General features: G+C 36.7%; 1 long non-coding RNA gene across 1 annotated transcript in view; it reads right to left on the bottom strand.

The window, feature by feature from the left end:
• Nucleotides 1-1,713: 1,713 nt before the first annotated feature.
• The window catches only part of LOC140162195 (uncharacterized), a 367,488-nt gene continuing 349,091 nt past the window's right edge, over nt 1,714-20,110 (bottom strand). Inside the window, exon 2 of the long non-coding RNA XR_011860216.1 lies at nt 1,714-2,164. This is a non-coding gene — a long non-coding RNA (uncharacterized lncRNA). The remainder of the gene's footprint in view (nt 2,165-20,110) is intronic.

Here is a 20,110-nt window from a genome sequence, read left to right as displayed (position 1 = left end):
ATTCAAATTTTAGGCTTAAACAGCTAAAAGCGATATCATGCTAATAAAGGGTTCACCAAAAATAACTCCCCCCTAAAATTACAAATTATTTCTTTGCATAACTTGACATACATTTCATTGATTTGAAAAATTTAAAAACCTGTGAATAAAAGAATTGTTTTTCTATCCTCCAAATGTTCTTTCCTTTAAAATTCTTTTTGCTTTGGCCAAAAATAATAACATTTTCCAAAAATGATACTGTCAGAAAAAGTTGCACTTTTCAACATCCTCATTTATGTCAAAATTAGCTTTAACGAATCATTATTTTGCACTACATGATGTTTAAATTGCATGGGTTACTAAGAGATCAGAGACAAAAAGGTGAAGGAAAACAAAACAATTTAATCAATCGTAACATTGATATCGAGAAAGTTTTTTACATTACATGTATGGGATGTTGAAAAGTGCAACATTATTTTAAAGCATCATTTTTGAAAAATGTGATTATTTTTGACCAACACAACAGGATTTTGAGAAGGGATAACTTTAGTAGGGTAGCAAAAAGATCCCTCTAATAACATGTTTTTACATTTTTCAAATCAACGAATTGAATGTGAAGTTATGCAAAGAAATGTTTTGTAATTCCTAAATTGATTTTACCATTTTTGAAACACCGGCTCAATAAAACCTTCTAGAAATACCCCGTACATGTCAACGAATCATTGTTTTATAAGGCAAGATGATTGCATGGGTGACTGGGTAATCGTATACATAAAAATTAAAGAAACCAAAAACAGTATTAGATCAATTAAAACATTGATATTGAGAATGTTTTTGTACATGAAATGTATTGGATGTGGAAAAGTGCAACTTTTTCTGAAAGCATCATTTTTGGAACATGTTATTATTTTTGGCCCAAACAAAAAGATTTTTTGAAGAAAGAACATCGGGAGGGTTGGAAAATGATTCCTTTATTCACAGGTTTTTAAATTTTTCAAATCAACGAAATGTATGTCAAGTTATGAAAAAGAATTGTTTTGTAATTTTAGGGGGGAGTTATTTGTTGTGAACCCTTTATAATTATACAGATGCCTTTGAGTCATTCACAACTTTAATTTCCCCCTCTTTTACAAAATTATTCACTTTTATAGCATTTTTTAAAGCTTTTTCGGATATAACATATGCCTATTAATGACAAAATTGGTGGCACTATTTAGTTACTGGAAATTGCTCTTTCAAGATTTTAATACTAATAATTAATTTTATAGTTTGATAAAATATGTGATGTAATTAATGTTTAAAATATTGTCTGATAGTTTCAGACCGGAATATAGCTGACATCTTGTATTTTTTGAGACATTTTCAAGGTAATTCCTACTCTCAACATAGACTACCCCGTAGTCCACTTGCCCATTGTGCATACTCTGGATATTGTATTTAAGCTTAAAACTCTGATTTAATTAATGTGTGCACAATTGATAGATTTTCACATCTGATCAGTCACCCTACTTCCTCTGTTTGTTAGCTTCCCAAGTGGACTACTGACATTGCCTTGCGGTTAAGATTTTTAACACGGGACTCTATGGAGAGTTAGGCCAATTTCTGGCCTAACTAAAATTGTCCATGATGTAATGCATCTTTAAATGGATCTGCCTTGTGATTGGTCGCCCATACCTCGCTATGGTTTAGATCGTCTGGGCCCGCGCCATTACCATTAACTACACCGTAAACAACTGTCTGTGGTATTTGCGGCGCTTTTGTGTTGACGCGAAAGTTAATCTCTCATCAAACATCTAGCGCGTCCATGCTTAGTACTTGTGGTTAATGGACTGATAAACAAGTATGCTTGACAGTGTGTTTTAGAGAGCAAAGTCCAGGGGGTAAAGTTCTACTTACAATTCAAAGTTCATAGTCGAAATTTCGGGGTTCGCTGTCAATAAACTTGTAGATTCCAAAATCAGAATTGTTCAGTATTAAAGTGAGCCGTTATAATTATGCAAGATAATGTTGCATTCAATTACTTTTATTGTCACTAATCGTCTGATATTTTTAACTCTTTATGACCATTTTACTATTGAATACTTTAATTTTAATAAACATCAGTATAATTTTGAGTTCAACGAAATGGGTTCATCATGACTAATAATAACATATTTTTAATAAAATTCGACTATGGCATAGTCTACTCTCAACATTGTCAATAATATTTTTAAAGGCCGATATCTCAATTTCCAATTTTATAATACCATATCTTACGAACTCCATATCTTCACTTAGGAATGTCCGATTTCATTGGGGAAAACGGTGTTGTGGAGCAAAATATCTCTTTATTTATTAAGATATGTAAAATTGATAACCTGCCCAAAAGTGTCTCCTTTTGACATGACACGTCACATATTACCTAAAAATAGAGTTTAGGTAAAAAAAATCCTTCCTTCCTTCCTTCCTTCCTTCCTTCCTTCCCTCTTTGCTTCCCCTCTGACAAAAGTCTTCAGCCAAGTTATAGTTATACAACCACTTTCTCCCCAACTCGTTGGGGAGTTCATTAAAAGCTATTTCCAGCGAATGTAAACGTAATAAACTTTGTACTTTGAAATGTTAATGTGCTCATTTGTCCATTTTCGTACCTTTTCAATTTAATAGCCAGTTATTTCCCCCGACTTTATTCTCAACTAATCAAATCCTTCAATCCTTCCGATTGAAATCCCCCCCCTCCGACTGACCAAAGTAACAACAACAAGTATCCTGCGCATATAGTGCTCCGTGTGTCATAAAACCTCTCGATGACCCTGATTCCATGTTAATCATAACACCTACCCGACCACCAGCGACGGGTGAATTTGCCATATGACTGGTAAAAATGTAAAAATACACGCCCGACGGGAGGCAAACTTTGACGAAAATGGTAAAAAAAATACAAATAATGTTAGCAATCTTAAATATCAGGGGGAGGCAAGAGGGGAACAAGACTTTATTTGCCACCCACTCCCCTCCCCTTAACACGATTCTCTTATAAACGCATCTATGCACAATTTTCACCGCGATAAACCGGAGCTCACAATTTTGTTCAAGCAAGCAGTGCTTTGTCTCTACACAGTCTGTGTTTACACTTCAAGGTTGAGTGCATAGCATCATAAGATTTAATAAATAAATAAGTAAATAAAAAACGCCTGAAATAATGTGCAAATTTAGATAAAACTTCCAAAAAAAGCGGAAATTTTGACTTTATATAAGAAGGCAGAAAAAAAAAAGAAATGATTGGGAAATACTTTTAAACAATAAAATTACAAATACTGGTTTGGCAATACTTTATATTTTAGAAATATACTTTATTCGTGTTAGAAATATAATTTTGTTCGTGTTTTTAACAGATTTTCATGATTTCTTATCAAACAATTTTAATACATTTTTGAAAATGCCACTCATCCAGAACATGTATAATTATATTTATATTTCTTTAATCTGTGAGTGATGTGAGTCTCTGACAAGAAGTTACACCGTATAAGTCAACACATTATTTCAGTATTACAATATTAGAATATTACCCTACTTCCCATCTGCTTTTCTCATACTTTATATAGGTGATAATTAGTATATGATTATTAAATGTTCAAATTCAAATATAATATCATGGTACTAAACAATCTTTCTTGGAAGATAAATATATATATGCTAATATTGGCATAAGATGCATTTAGGGGAAGGTAAAGTCCACTTTTTACATCAATATGATCAAAGCCAAATTCTGCCCCCAAAAATTTATGTAGCCCAAGATTTTAAAGTTGCAGTAAATTCTATTGATTTTGCATTCAATGTAATGGAAAGAAATCTGTGTAATGATATTGTAAAAATTTGTATGTAAGTGCAACTTTCAAATCTGGATCTCACTACATTGAATTGTTTTATTGTTTTCTGGGCTATCGTATCAAATGAGGTGTCAAAATGCGTATAAATAAATTCTGCTTCCAACGCATTTTACAGATTTGTAATACAATAGCCTCTTTTTGAATAATGGCCATTATTTAAGGGGGGTTAGTTACTTTTTTTGAGATGTTTACATTAGCTGTATAATACGCGGATTTAGGGTTTCACTACCGGAAGTCAATTTGTGCCGAAATTCCTTCCCACAATGCAATAAGCGTTTTGCATAACAATAGATACAGTTCGGAGGTTAATCAATATTCTTTGTTATGAAATACGAACATTGCATTGTGGGAAGGAATTTTGGCACAAATTGACTTCCGGTAGAGAAACCCTAAATCCGAGTATACGTCGTACATGTTCAATCTCAATAATATTGTGAGTTCACCGAATATAGGTCACCAAAATACTACAAGTAAGGAGGAAGTAATACGCGGTTAATTGTTAATGGTATTGGCATCTGAATGGGTGGTTCCATTGAAATCTACACTCCCCGTGTGGAAGATTATGGTCATCTCTTTCATAGGGGGTGTATGTACAGGGTGTCTCAATAAAAATAGGCCCTGTAAAATAGGGGACGTAATTTAATATGTCGACAGTAAAATCAAAACTTTTTTGTAGATTCAAGAACCATGACGTTTCTTCACTGAGATGATGCACAAATCATCAAAATCTGTTCACGCGTCACTGAGATAATTGGAATTGTACAAATGGACCCATTTTTGGACGATTCCAATGGGGCAATACACATAATGTGCTGCATTGTAGTTTAGAATGGATGAAAATGGGTACGAGTTGAAAACATCAGCCAACCAATCAATCAATCTCTCAAAGAATGTTTTTCGCACCTTTTTCGTTGGGTTAAAATATGTAAAAGTATACCTATATCTAAAATAATTCATACATTTCTCAAGCAACAACAGGGACATGGGGTCAGGTAAGTTTCATACACATGCGTGACCAGGAAAAAAGGGTCTTTTTGCAGAGAATGAATCGCACAAATCGCGTTCAGGGGGTCAAAAACGCCAGTTGATGCCGCGTTTAGGAGCCATTTTATTGATCCCTCTTATTCGCAAAGCGTGTTTCCTCGACTGATTTGCATCAGGACCATCACTCAAACATTATAAATATTGAATATAAAGGTGTATTCTTTTTTAATCCTCTATTGGTGCTACCTCTCAGATAAAATAATCCTGCGTATTTGTTGTTAAAAAGCGCTAAATTCCTTTTTGTTCAAAAGGGTAAATCCTGTTTAGGCTATATGTTTTGAAATCACTAGTCGTGCATAAACTAGCGTTTTGACCCCATAAACGCCATTCGTGAGATTCATTCTTGGAAAAGAACCCTTTTTCGTGTTTTTGGGTCACGCGTGTGTATACTATGAAACTTTAGTGACCACCTTGGCCCTGTTTGCTTGAGAAATGTTTGAACAATATTTTTAGAAGATATATTTTCACATATGCCTATCGTTAACCCAAACAGAAAGGTGTGAAAAACATTTTTTAAACTCGTACCCAGCAAAACTGAGTGTTTAGTTCATTTCTTTTTGTCTATTCGAAACTACAATGTAGCACATTAGTGTTTAATGTGTATTGCCCCATTGGAATGGTCCAAAATGAGTTTATTTGCAAAATCCCAATTATCTCAATGACGAGTGAACAGATTTTGATCATTTGTGCACCATATTTTAAAGAGGAAACGTCATGGTTTAAAAATGTTTAATTTTACTGCCGACATTAGTTAACTCATCTAATCTACAGGACCTATTTTTTTGAGACACCCTGTATTTCAGCTGAAATAGTCCATTGAGGATCTGATGCCTTGATTCCCACAATAAACTATGGAACTCATGATGTGGCTTATGCACAGGTAACGGATTTCCTCATTGCAATAAATGTTAGCTGCACATTACGCGAACATACATGTATGCTAAAGAAAGTACATGAACAAACAGGGAGACCAAATTGCAACAAACTAAACTGTTTAAAAAAAGACAACGCCACGAATGAAGATCATGGTTCATTTTGCATTGAGTTACGGTTCGCTATCTCTAAGGACCGCTATCTCTAAGGTTCGCTATCCCTAAGGTTCGTTATCACTAATTACGAAAAAGGTCCACTATACCTAAGGTTCGATATCACTAATTTTGAAAAAGGTTCGGTATTCCTACGGTTCGATATCACTAATTTGAAATAAGGTTCGCTATCTCTAATTTAAATAAGCTCCGCTATCACTAATTTATTGAAGGTTCGCTATCTCTAAGGTTCGCTATCACTAATTTAAAATAAGGTCCGCTATCTCTAATTTTAACAATCCCGGTATCCCTAAGGTTCGCTATCTCTAATTTCAAATAAGGTCCGCTATCTCTAAGGTTCGCTATCTCTAAGGTTCGCTATCACTAATTTCAAATAAGGTTTGCTATCTCTAATTTCAAACAAGGTTCGCTATCTCTAATTTATAATAAGGTTCGCTATCTCTCTAAGGTTCGCTATCTCTAAGGTTCGCTATAAGGTTCGCTATCTCTAATTTTAAATAAGGTTTGCTATCTCTAATTTTAAATAAGGTTCGCTATCTCTAATTTTAAATAAGGTTCTCTATCTCTAATTTGAAATAAGGTTCGCTATCTCTAAATTTAAATAAGGTTCGCTATCACTAATTTCAAATAGGGTTCGCTATCTCAAATTTTAAATAAAGCCCACTATCTGTAATTGAAAATAAAATTTGCTATCTCTATTTTAAAATAAAGCCCGCTATCTCTAATTAAAAATAAGGCCCGCTATAAGGCCCATCTGATTTAAAATAGGGCCCGTTATCTCTAATTCACTGTAAGGTTCGCTATGATGAGTAATTTTAAAATTTTAATTGCTTAAAACAATATAAGTGTATACAGGTCACCACAAGGGCTATTTTAGTGGGGAAAAGACACTGCACGTTGCACTTGTTGGTTACTTTTGCCTCGATGCCCAAGCAGGTTGTGCATGTGCAGGAGGGAGGGGGGGGCTCGAGGGGTGTATTCCACCTCATGACATGTTGTGGGGGATGGCCGTCGCCTCGAGGTCGTTTAACAATCCAGCAACCAAGTGCATGGTGGGGAGGCTCATACCGTATTTATCAATTTGTCTAAATCCTTGCCTGCCATACTGTACTTTTATCTTGTTAATGTTTATATTCCGTTTTCTGAGGTATCAACAATTTATCCCCATTGTGTATGTATCTGGTTCTTATTTTGAAAATACTTTTCTAATGATATTCTTATATGAGTATAATATTGTTATGTAATCAGCAAAGAGAATTAAATTGGAACATCCTTCATGCATTTATTATAGTTCATATACAATAACAAGAATTTACCCTTGGGTACACCACAATTTATATTCTAAAATTAAAGCTTTGAAATTAAATTTACAGTTTTACCAATTACGTCATATCGTCGTAAGGACAACTTGTTGTTGTTTCTAAGAATATTTTCCACGATTGGTTACACGATTAAGATTATTTCAAATGATAAACATGTTAATCAACTGTTCGTAGTTTGACCAACATTCTCACTATTTTGTGATGTGACTTTTTTTTTCTGCCAGAACTAAATAGCTACATAAAACGTATACTCTTTGAAAGTGCATACTTATTACCCGATTCTTATTGTCATTTTTTTCGAAACTTATAGCTAGAACTCGATGAAAGTACACACCTGGTTCGCTAATGCGAAGTTAACGATTAAAAAATGTTGATCAGAATTCAAAACGGATAAAAACTCTGCAAATCTACACCAAATGCACACAGGTGCCTACAATTATTTATTTACAAGGGCGGATTTTCTTTAAAATGTAAATCAATTTTACATGTCATTATTTTTATTAGCCACAGCTTGATGAAAGTACACACCGCATAGTTAAACTCCAATTCAGTGATCTCAGTGAAAGTTTTAACAAATGTGACCGTTCACAACGAATCAGCCGTAATGTCGGCCCGGTCAATTTGTTTTATTTCGTGTTTAGAAAATATATATCATAAGCTTTAAAATGGTATAATAGAGAGCTTGCGGAATGAAGTTACTGGAACTTTAACGGCAACTTCAAAAATATCGATTCGATTTCTTGCTCAACTTCACTTCAACGCGAACGTCAGATTGGTTTCTGTACCAACAGCGTCTTGTTGTTTAAACTAGGGAAGTGTATCAATGGGTGATCAAAAGAAGGGTATGTAAAAGCGACTGCATCACATTTCTCCCTTTTGTTTGCTGAAGTGGTTTGTTGGTAACACTTATTACAATAGGCGCTTAGTTTGAATAAACATGGATTACATCTCTTGGCGATGGCCAATGCAATGGGAATTAGGCCTATGTTATGAGCTATACGCTAATATTATACTTCTAAACATGTTTCAATTAAATATTCTTGTGATATGCCTATATTATTGTCCCGGATTATTATAATAAAAGCTCAATTATTATTCCAGTAAACGTCAGCTTTGTCAATTTTATATTTCCATCAGGACACAAGCCCATTTTAACTGTTTGCTCTCCCTAGCCCCCCCCCACCACCATCACCACCTCTCCATATCATCCCCTCCCTCCATCTATTCATCTATCCTCACTTTCCCACTCCCCAGTGGCGTTGCCAGGAGTTTTCTTTTAGGAGGGCAAGGACTCCTCTTTGCATTCTGATCGAATTAAATATATCTCCCCGAATGATCCTCATTTTGTTCTTTAAAAACTCCCAGAATTTTGAATTTCAACCAACATATTTCTGGATGCTCCTTTTCTGACATTCTTATTTTTTGTAACAAATAGGCCTCCTCTTTTAAAAATGAATAATTTAGTTGACATACAATACCCATAGGCCTATAATATGCGTATAATAGCGTGGCACATGTTAGACCAGCTTTCTGCTGAATTGGGGTACATAATGTAGGCCTAAATGAATAAAATAATAATTAAATAAAATACCTGAACAGTACAAACATATTTGGTTATATAGAGGTGTAATTATAAGACACGCAACGTTGTAAAAAATGTTCACAGTAGCTGCAATTCGCAGAAGTTCACTACACTGCTGGGTCCCGTAAAATCAGTCCATTTTACTGGAACTTAATCCCCTTGGCGTTGAAGTCAAGCCAAAAACTTGGTTCCGCAAGCTGATTTGGTGTACGTCATGAGCACACACAAATGTATATATCAAGTGTGACGTTTGGAACAAAATTTATTTTGATCTAATTCAATCAGTAATTTTTAGCATCATGTGGCATGTTTTTTACCCAAACCAAATTAGATTTCCAATAATTAGTCTATTAACTAGACAATACATAAGTGGTAATTATGTAGTCTATGAGGAAATATGCAAACCATTGTTTTAATTATGACGTATTTTCATCATAATTTACGGCACACTATAGATTCTGGCGTTAACTTTAACTTCAAGCGGCTTTAATGGCAGTGGTTTTGAATACATAATCCTCTATAATTAAATCCTCTAGACGTTAAAGTTAAAGTTAAAGTAACTTCATTCCGCAAGCTCTCTAATATTTGACTTCAAACGATATCCAGAAGCGTGATTATGGTTTGTTGAACTCTGTTTCTTCAACAAAATGTACCTGTTTTCGGTGCTACATGTGTCTTCTTTTCCACATTGCTGGTAATAAATATCAGACAGTCATAATTGGCGGTTATTTCAAATCATCCCCAAGTCAACGAGGTTCACGAATGTCCTCTCATTGTTATTTGTAGGTTAAACATACCTAGACAAAATGATTTTAGGCCAGTAAAATCAGCTGAAAAGGTCAAACAAATTGCAACATGGAATTTTTTTGCGGAAAACATTTCTATTAGGTGCCCTTATCAATATACTAAAAGTCTACCAAAATCAACCTCTGCGAAATATGGATAAATCGATTTTTTTCAAAATGGCCTCCAAAATGATTAAAATGGTGGACAAAATATAGAAAACAGACTCACTATGTCACTTATTAGTAATAGTAACACGATCGGTATGTTTCAAGCCATGCTTCGAGGGTCTGAAATAAGATTAATCACTTTTTCTCACTTGTAAGTTTTCAAAATGGCCGCCAAAATAGCTGGAACGGTCATTATTCCATCACTAAATATGGAATTAAATAATTAGCACTTGTAAAACTGATGGGGGCCACAAGAAACCCTCTGTACCACAGAAAAAGTTTTGACATCCCCAGAGGAACGGGGATGCTCGGGATCACCAAACCCTAACGACATATCGCCCCACCAACGCACGTTTCTTGTGACCCTCTACGTATGAACGTATGACAATCTTGAGGGGTGGACCGCCTAAAACGCGGGTCAGTCTCAGTTCGTGAGAGGTAAGTATTATGCGCTTGCGTATCTCCCTCTCACTTCTGAGTGGGGTAAACACTGAGCAACTCTACTTACCTCCCACGATCTCTTTGATACGCGCAATGTACCTTCTCAGAGCCCTGACTGGGCGTGACGGTTTCATCGCATATACCCCGCAATGAGAACCAGATCAGGGAGGCACATCGGGTAACGAGTAAAGGACAGGTCATTGTCTTGTTCTTGTCCAGGAACCCAACCCGGGGAAGGATAGAGACTACCCCAGTGGTGAAGCGTAGGTGGTGCTCGTCTATAGACAGAACATGTACATAACTGAACAATGTCCACCGCAGGCCACTGCCGTCAAGAACACAGTCTTGAGTGTCAAGTCTTGCAACGAGAAAGGTCCTCCGTGGGTTCGAAGTTCCATTCCGGAACCAGGGACCGAACTGGAGGTTTTTCTGTCACCATGTTCTTAATGAGATAAGACCGTCATATACCCCCCCCAAGTCATGATGAATCGCTAAAATGGCAGTATTGTATGCTTAAGCGGTACGAGGCATACGGTCCCCGTGGTAAGGAAATCTGTGACTTGTAGAATCGGCGAAGTCGGGAATCGTAATTCTGTCTAGTTGACTGTTGCCCTGCCTTTCAGCAAGCGCAGCAACCGAATATTAATGGCCAGCTGTCTGGCGGAAGTACGCCAAACGGTCAGGTGGAGGTTGTTAATCACCTTTTTGTACCTGGTGCCGGTGGCGTGGCGGAACTGTGAGAAGATCTACGCGGCATAGACGACTGACTGGTTCTCCCACGAGAAGATACAGGAGGCGGGAGAACAATCCACTGCTTGGGCCAGAGAAAACGGCTAAAAAGAGTAATCAGTTCCAAGAATTGGCTACCTTCAGCAGAACCAGAAGGATCGTGGCAATGGGAGGGAAGGCATTATACCGAATATGCCATCTCAAATCTCCTACATGGTGTCCCGGCCTACCGCCCTTAATCCCGGGTGAAGTAAGGCGGAAGCTAATGGTTCTGATGGGACGATCTAACCTCTAACCTCTGAAAGATGGACCGATACATGCATACTACTGAGTGAGGTGCCTCTTAAAGAGAGGTGAGGACTGACCCACCCCGACAAGCAATCGGCGAGTCAACCCCGTCGGAAGCTCCGTACCACCTCCACTGACACTACAGAAGGGACACTGTCTCCCTGCAAATGCTGATAGCTGGGACTTTTGGTGCCCCCTCCCTGTTGATGTAAAACACAACGGTCATGCCGTCATACTGAGTTGATTTATCCACCAGGAGAGGCAGGAGTGGAGCTGCCGAGGGACCGGAATTATGAGGCTCTGAGGATGCCGCCACGCTTGCGACTGCCCGAGGAAGTATAGCTGTATCTCCCTCGTAAGCAAGTGTGGCAGCTCCGAACGCTGGCCACCAGCCCTAATAGGCGAAGCCACACCCGAACCTTAACCGATGCCGATACTGATAATCAGAGCGCATAATCAAACATCAGCGATCCTCAAGCCTATGGGAGAGACCCGGACCCTGGCGAAGTTACAGTCATATTGCAGTCATGCTGACAATTAAATCACCTTTTCGAATCACCCCTGATTTATAGGTCTTTAGAATCGACCCTGTAGCTCTTTGTGGGAGAAATGTTTGACGACGCTGTATTGAATGTTATATTAGGACCGTCCATCCAATTACCATTCAAATATTTACTCTCAAGTATCCGATACACATAATAATAACTTACATGTACTAGTTTAATACTGATTCAGCTTCTATGGTGAAAAGTTGATTGCCCTGTCTGTAATCACAACCCACAATGAACGTATTTGGCGGCCATTTTGAAATTTTGAACAAAAAATACGCAGACAAATAAAAATGTATGAAACGGTAAGGGCATAAGAGCATTTGTAGGTCAAAATGTCACCCAATTCCCACATGGACACTCATATAATATTGATATCACGACTGTCTATTTTTTACGACATTTTGGCTGCCATTTTGAAAAAGTCAATTTTACACATCTTTCGCAGAGGTTGATTTTGGTAGACTTTGAGTATGTTAAAATAGAGACTTAAGAGCAACATTTTCATAACTAGCATGTACTATTTTAATACTGATTCAGCTTCTATGGTGAAAAGTTGATTGCCCTGTCTGTATTCACAACCCATAATGAACGTATTTGGCGGCCATTTTGAAATTGTGAACAAAAACTACGCAGACAAATAAATATTTATGAAACGGTTAGGGCATAAGAGCATTTATAGATCAAAATGTCACCCAATTCCCACATGGACACTCATATATTATTTTGAAATCACAACTGTCTATTTTTTACGACATTTTGGCTGCCATTTTGAACAAGTCAACTTTACACATCTTTCGCAAATGTTGATTTTGGTAGACTTTGAGTATGTTAAAATAGAGACTTAAGAGCAACATTTTCCGAAAATAGAATTCATGTTGCAATTATTTTGACCTTTGGAGATTTTGGGGCTGATTTTTACTGGCCTATTTGTAACCCACCAGTTGAACAGGAATTAGCCAAAGTCTAGAGCTATTAAAGGATCCTATAGAAATAGGTAGAAGCTTGTGTATCCTCTTCAGCAATAGGATTATTGGTTGGTTTAAACGGTGTTTGACTGGCGCTATCAAATGAGATACATGTCGCACCAAATTGAGGTACCTATGAATACGACCGTCACACTGTAACTCAGAATACAATTTGCCGACTTTACGGCTCATTCGTAGTGTACGGCCACAAATTATAATTATGTATTTCTGAAATGAAAAATTTGGAAAATTTGAACCCCCCCCCAAAAAAAAACAACAACAAACAAAACAAAACAAAAAACAAAAAGAAAAGAAAAAAAAATTCCGTGAAAAATCCGTGGCAAAGTGAAGCCCCATTGAAATACATGTAGCCAATGTCTCTACTTAAGGGCTCGGATAGAGACGTTTTCGCGGGTTTTTTTGTGGTACCTGAGAGGACATCAGAAATATCGAATTGCATTTTGAATATGATGAATGTCCTTCTGATACCAAATAATTTTGATTGTCTGAAATTCGCAATGCAATAAAAATTAAAGGGCAAATTATCAACAATTGATATTTTTGAAATTTTTGACATTTAACAGTCCTAAAAGTAAACTTAATAAATATAATGATATGTACTTATAGTGTATGTAGGTGGGATGAAAAGTCGACCATCAATTAGAAATGTTAATCTTGAAGATATATACATTTTTTCCCAAAAAGACCTCGATTTTTTTGGTGTATTGGGAAAAATCAATATCTTCAATACGAAAGGTCAATATATATACAAGATTTATACAATTTACTACAAGGACTCTAAATTTCAAAAATACCAATTTGTAATCATTTGTCATAAAATATGTATTATATCGGGAATTTCAAAAAATCAAAATTATATGATATCAGAAGGACATTCATCGTATTGGAAATGCAATTCAATACGTCTGGTGTGCTCTCAGGTTCCATGAAAAATACTATGCAAAGGTGGGTGACCCAGTGGTGAAATATTACAGATTCATGTAAAATGATTTTGACTTAAAATACCCGGTTTTTTGGTTCACCACTAGCAGCCTATATGAAAACATCTGTGACACTATAACAGGTGCCAAAATATGAATTTTGAGGATTTTTACGATCCTCCGGATGAGAAAATCACTGATTAACGATTAAAGTATGTTAATCATAATGCAAAAACGAATGAAAACTGTGCAAAGTTGCATAAAATGCACACATTGCCTACAATTTCATGAAATTACAATCTCTGTAAAATGTTGATAAGAAAATAAAATCTTTGGTTTTATTTAGAAAGATATATTTTCATTTAAAATTTCAATCCATTTAAATGAATTGTATTGTTTTGTATTAGCTGCATTAGGCCAATAGTATTAGTTCATATAGCCAAATAGGTGGAAATTTTTTGTAACAAGCTGGGTTTATTTCAGGAATAGGTGTAGGAACATGTGTACTATCACTGACAAAAAGTCATATTGAGCAGCATTCTACTTGTGATGCTTCTACACTGTGTAGAGAGGGTCTACAGCATCTCTGAGGTAAAACTGACAAATGGTATATTTCTTGATGCTTGAAGTTTGGACTTCTTAAACGTACAGTGCATCCCTATGTACCGCTGCAAGACTTCAGGTCCGTAGATGTCATTATGTTTGTTTATGATAAAGACTGAAGTCTTGCTGGCAGGACTAGGTCATTACTGTGCTTAAAACTTGAATAGTATAGAAATATTTTAAGCACGGATTTTTAATTCTCACTGCAGGGATTTTTATTCTCACTGCACGAACGTGCCATGAGGCACGTTAAAATAGCCTCTGGACCGTCACCAGTGTCCAAAACAGAAGTCCGACTTTATCGAACGTACGGTGTTCGACAGCTATCATTTCCCAACTATGATTAAATTTCTCAAAAACGCGACTTAATTTCCCCCAAACACGATTTAATTTCCCCCAAACACGATTTAATTTCCCCAAACACGAGTTAATTTCCCCCAACCACGATTTATTTCCCCTAAACACGATTTAGTTTCCCTCAAACACGATTTAATTTCCCCCAAACACGATTTAATATCCCCCAAACAGGATTTAATTTAATTTCCCCCAAACCGGATTTAATTTCTCCCTAACACGATTTATTTTCCCAAAAATATCGCATTTAATTTTCTCAAACCATAATTTATTTTGTCCCCAAAACAGGACTTAAGTTCCCTTCAACAATAAAATTAAATCGTAATTGGGGGAAATTAAATTAAATCGTGTTTGGGGGAATTAAATTAAACCCTGTTTGGGGGAAATTAAATCCGGTTGTGGGGAAATTAAATTAAATCGTGTTAGGGGGATATTAAATCGTGTTTGGGGGAAATTAAATCATGTTGGGGGAAAGTAAATCTTGTTTGGGGGGAAATTAAATCATGTTTGGGGAAATTAAATCATGTTGGGGGAAATTAAATCATGTTGGGGGGAAATTAACTCATGTTTGGGGGAAATTAAATCATAGTTAGGGGAAATGATAGCTGTCGAACACCGTACGAACGGGCACTTCTTTATCCATACGCAGGTGGTGAGGGGATGTGCCCTCCTCAAATTAAATGCCGCCGCCAAATGAAGCCATTTTATGTACCATTTTGACACTATATGTTATCATATCTTAAAACAAAAAGTGTACAAAGGATCAGTCATGGTCGGAAAACAGTGGGCTGTGTACTGCCCTCTACGATAATCTATGCTGAATCTACGTGCTAAATAGGGGTCGCGTTTTAGGCCATAAGTCGAGTTACCTCCAAGTTTATAATATATTGTTGATATCATCATAATCAGAACAAAATTCCGCATATCTGAAAATGACACCACATTTTTAGGTATAGGCCTACTTTTTGAGAAAATTAGCGACAGATTTTCCCGTATTTAGACCCTACATCTGACTGCTAACCACGTTTTGAACTCGTATGTTCATGCGCACATAATCGTAAACATTACTCAAATTTTCGCATTTTATTTTCAAATTTATAGAGATCACATTTACAAGATCTGTAAAACACGATTTTATGCAAAGTTGGGACTATAGGCGTGATAAACTTTTGCCGGAAACTGCTTCACAGGCAAGTCTTAAAAAGGATTTTGTTATATATTTTAATTAATTTAAAGACATTTTGGGTATTTTCTTTTATACTTAAGACACGCTGGCGAATTCAACGCATTATAGTTGCTGATTTGCAATTTTCATGAAGATATCAATAGATGTTAGGAATAAAAGTCGTTTGAAAATCTTTTACAAGTACTATCATCAAAAATTGAAACACAAACAGGCCTACCCCAGCCATCCAGCATCGGATTTAACCCGTTTTGTCCAATAAGCAAATGTGATGAATGAATATTTGAAATTAAATTTTAATATAAATTCAACTTTGATTATTATAATAATTTGGAACACTAAACATTGGTATAAATAGAGCAAACTAGAAATCTATATAAATTATTTAAAAAAACCTTAATTTTTATGCAATTTAATTAAAATTGAAGGCCAAAACTTGAGTTTAAATGACAACAAAAAATAGTTAAAACAGAACAATAAAATTGAAACGTCGCTTTGTAATTTAAACACCAATAAACATTGTTTTCTATATTTTTAAACCTTTCTTTACTCATATTAAAAGTTTCTAGCTTCTCAGTTCCAAAAACGGAGCTGATATTAAATTGGAAATGAATGTAGGCCTATTCCCGGCAGCTTAATATCTTTCTGCAACCATAATGGGCCGCAATATATCACTAACCGCATAGTCCGAGGCAAGGTTCATTATTGTCAGGGTTAGGATCTTAGGGTTAGGGTCTTATGGTTAGGGTTAGGGTAAGGGTTAGGGGTTAGGGTTAGGGTTAGTGTTAGGGTTAGGGTTAGGGTTAGAGTTATGGTTATGGTTATGGTTATGGTTATGGTTAGGGTTTAGGGTTAGGGTTAGGGTTAGGGTTAGGGTTAGGGTTTAGTGTTAGTGTTAGGGTAAGGGTTAGGGTTAGGGTTAGGGATTAGGGTTAGGGTTAGGGTTAGGATTATATTCGTATTTATTAGTGCTACTATACTAGTAATAGTACATTGTGTGTATGCACTTTATTCCGTAATCAATAAGTATCATAAACAAACACCTTTCTGGCACAACGAATCATAGCACAGTCGTGTAGGCATTAGACTATGGGTACATAGATTGTGGGTTCGAACCCCAGGTAGACCGTTGTAGAATTTTAATTCTATCGATTTCTTTTTATTTTATTAAGTAAGAGGAAATAATAATGGTAATAAACTCGTGTTATATCTAGCCTCATAGGCCTATAACTACATGTATGTACTATGTGTTATCGCATTGCGGCCCATTATGGTTACAGAAAGAAATTACGCTTCCCGGCAAATGCACGTACAGCGAAAAACCTGCGGCGTCCATGCACGCGCTTGTCGATGTCCGTCCCCATTTTTTCACGTGCATTTTAAATAGATAAAGACACGCGGAAAACGCATGGAATTGCTCCTTAAAGGGCACATACCACCCCAAAAAAAACTTTCCACAGACTTTAGGTGCTAAATAGAGGTCGCATTTTAGGCCATAAGTCGAGTTACCTCCATCTTTGAAATATATATTTGTTATCATCAAAATCAGAACAGGGGTCCTTTCAGTGGCGTAGCTGCCGGGGGGCAGGGGGCAATTGCCCCTGGCAAAATTGCCTATTTGGGCCCCCGCCCCTAGTGCAAGGAAAAAAGAGGAAAAAGGAGGGAGCAAGAGGAAAAAAGAGAGGAGAGAGAGGGAGAGGAGGGGCAGAAAGATGGGGAAGCCACACGATATGCAATACCTTACGATTATTATCAATAAGCTTGGCAAAAATTGTCTATTTAGGGCCCCGCCCCCCCCTCCCCCAAGTGCAGGGAAATTTGGTGGATTTGGGCCCCCGCCCCATACAGGCTTGCCCCCCCCTGGAAAAAATCCCAGCTACGCCGCTGGGTCCTTTATGCACTTTATATCTTCCAAACAACATGTAATGGAAAGGAAAACAAGGATTTTTTCCCAAAAAAGGGGTCACTTTGGGGTCAGTGTCACTTGGAACATCCTACAATAAAGCAGTTACATCAATAACACATCAGGCTTCAGTTCGGCAGCTTTACCAGCCATCCGAAGACTGCAGCCTCCTGCTTCCATCAACGGGTGGTAACTCCCACATCAAGTTTATAGCAGCAGGCCATGAAAATATGCAGGACAAAATTCTCTTTCTATTGACTACTTTATCTTGTAATTAGAGCCACGCGGTAGCCGTGACCAGCAAGTTTAAAAAAAAGAAGAAGACTAATAAACAGATGCTCCCGCGAGACTATATTTACACATAACATTAAAACACTTCTATTGTTCTATGATATTTTTCGCTGGGTACAAATTGTATCTAAACCATGTTTAATGTTATTTAGAGTCCCAAATGTAATATCTTGACAACTTATTAATTAAAAAAGGGACATCAATCCTACAGTCAATCATTGTTTGATAATAAACAAATATTTTTGCTTCATTTCACGCGGTATTTCATAGCGAAAATTAGTGGAAAATAATGCTGACCCAGAATTTTTGGACAAGGCTACAGCACTAGCGGGCAATCACATACACACTACTTTTTCAAATTACTTCCAATTATATCCTAGCATTTTCTGAGATACCCTACATACAAATTCTGAACCCCATTCGCCAAAAAATCATGTTTTCACAATTCTTTTGTTCTTTCCGGACGCTGCATCCATTCATATCGTCGGTCGCAACACATAGTGGCGTACGTGCAGGACAAACGCCAAATACATTTTCGAGAAAAACGCGTTTGAAGGATATGCTACTAATAACATAGTCAGTACTCCTGCAATATTATCTATCAGTGGACTGATTACATTTGAAATTGAAGTTAAAGGATTAAACTATTAAACTGTAACTTAAATAGTTAAAAAGGAATAACTTTTACAGGATATATCTAGCACTAAACTTATACGCCACTATGAGATTTGGGGGTTTTGGCGGATTTTTGAAGCGTAAGTCGCACGTACGCCACTATGTGAAACGGAAAATTTGGGGGTTTCAGCGGGTTTTTGTAGCGTAAGTCGCACGTACGCCACTATGTGAAATGGAAGATTTGGGGTTTTCGGCTCGTTTCTGAAGCGTACGCCACATTATTGACGGATATGTGCCTAAATGTCATCAAATCCGATTTTCGCCGTTTCACATAATGGCGTATGTTGATCGTACGTCAGTTTGTGAAACGGAAGATATTGGATTCTCACGGGATTGTTGACATAAGTCAATTAATTAATTCACGTTATTTATTAATTAAGTATAGTTGAGCTTTCTTATTTGGTATACTTGAAGAACTTGATATATAAAACCGTTGGGCAACATTTCATAAAATTAGAGAGTTTGCGGAATGAAGTTACTGGAACTTTAACGGCAACTTCAAAAATATCGATTCGATTTCTTGCTCAACTTCACTTTAACGCGAACGTCAGATTGGTTTCTGTACCAACAGCGTCTTGTTGTTTAAACTAGGGAAGTGTATCAATGGGTGATCAAAAGAAGGGTATGTAAAAGCGACTGCATCAAATTTCTCCCTTTTGTTTGCTGAAGTGGTTTGTTGGTAACACTTATTACAATAGGCGCTTAGTTTGAATAAACATGGATTACATCTCTTGGCGATGACCAATGCAATGGGAATTAGGCCTATGTTATGAGCTATACGCTAATATTATACTTCTAAACATGTTTCAATTAAATATTCTTGTGATATGCCTATATTATTGTCCCGGATTATTATAATAAAAGCTCAATTATTATTCCAGTAAACGTCAGCTTTGTCAATTTTATATTTCCATCAGGACACAAGCCCATTTTATCTGTTTGCTCTCCCTAGCCCCCCCCCCCACCACCATCACCACCTCTCCATATCACCCCTCCCTCCATCTATTCATCTATCCTCACTTTCCCACTCCCCAGTGGCGTTGCCAGGAGTTTTCTTTTAGGAGGGCAAGGACTCCTCTTTGCATTCTCATCGAATTAAATATATCTCCCCGAATGATCCTCATTTTGTTCTTTAAATACTCCCAGATTTTTGAATTTCAACCAACATAATTATTTCTGGATGCTCCTTTTCTGACATTCTTATTTTTTGTAACAAATAGGCCTCCTCTTTTAATAATGAATAATTTGGTTGACATACAATACCCATAGGCCTATAATATGCGTATAATAGCGTGGCACATGTTAGACCAGCATTCTGCTGAATTGGGGTACATAATGTAGGCCTAAATGAATAAAATAATAATTAAATAAAATACCTGAACAGTACAAACATA

The sequence above is a fragment of the Amphiura filiformis genome, chromosome 10 (genome assembly GCF_039555335.1).
Source record: "Amphiura filiformis chromosome 10, Afil_fr2py, whole genome shotgun sequence".
NCBI lineage: Eukaryota > Metazoa > Echinodermata > Ophiuroidea > Amphilepidida > Amphiuridae > Amphiura > Amphiura filiformis.
The sequence above is the reverse complement of the archived record's forward strand: the minus strand, read 5'-3'. Positions and strand labels throughout refer to the sequence as shown.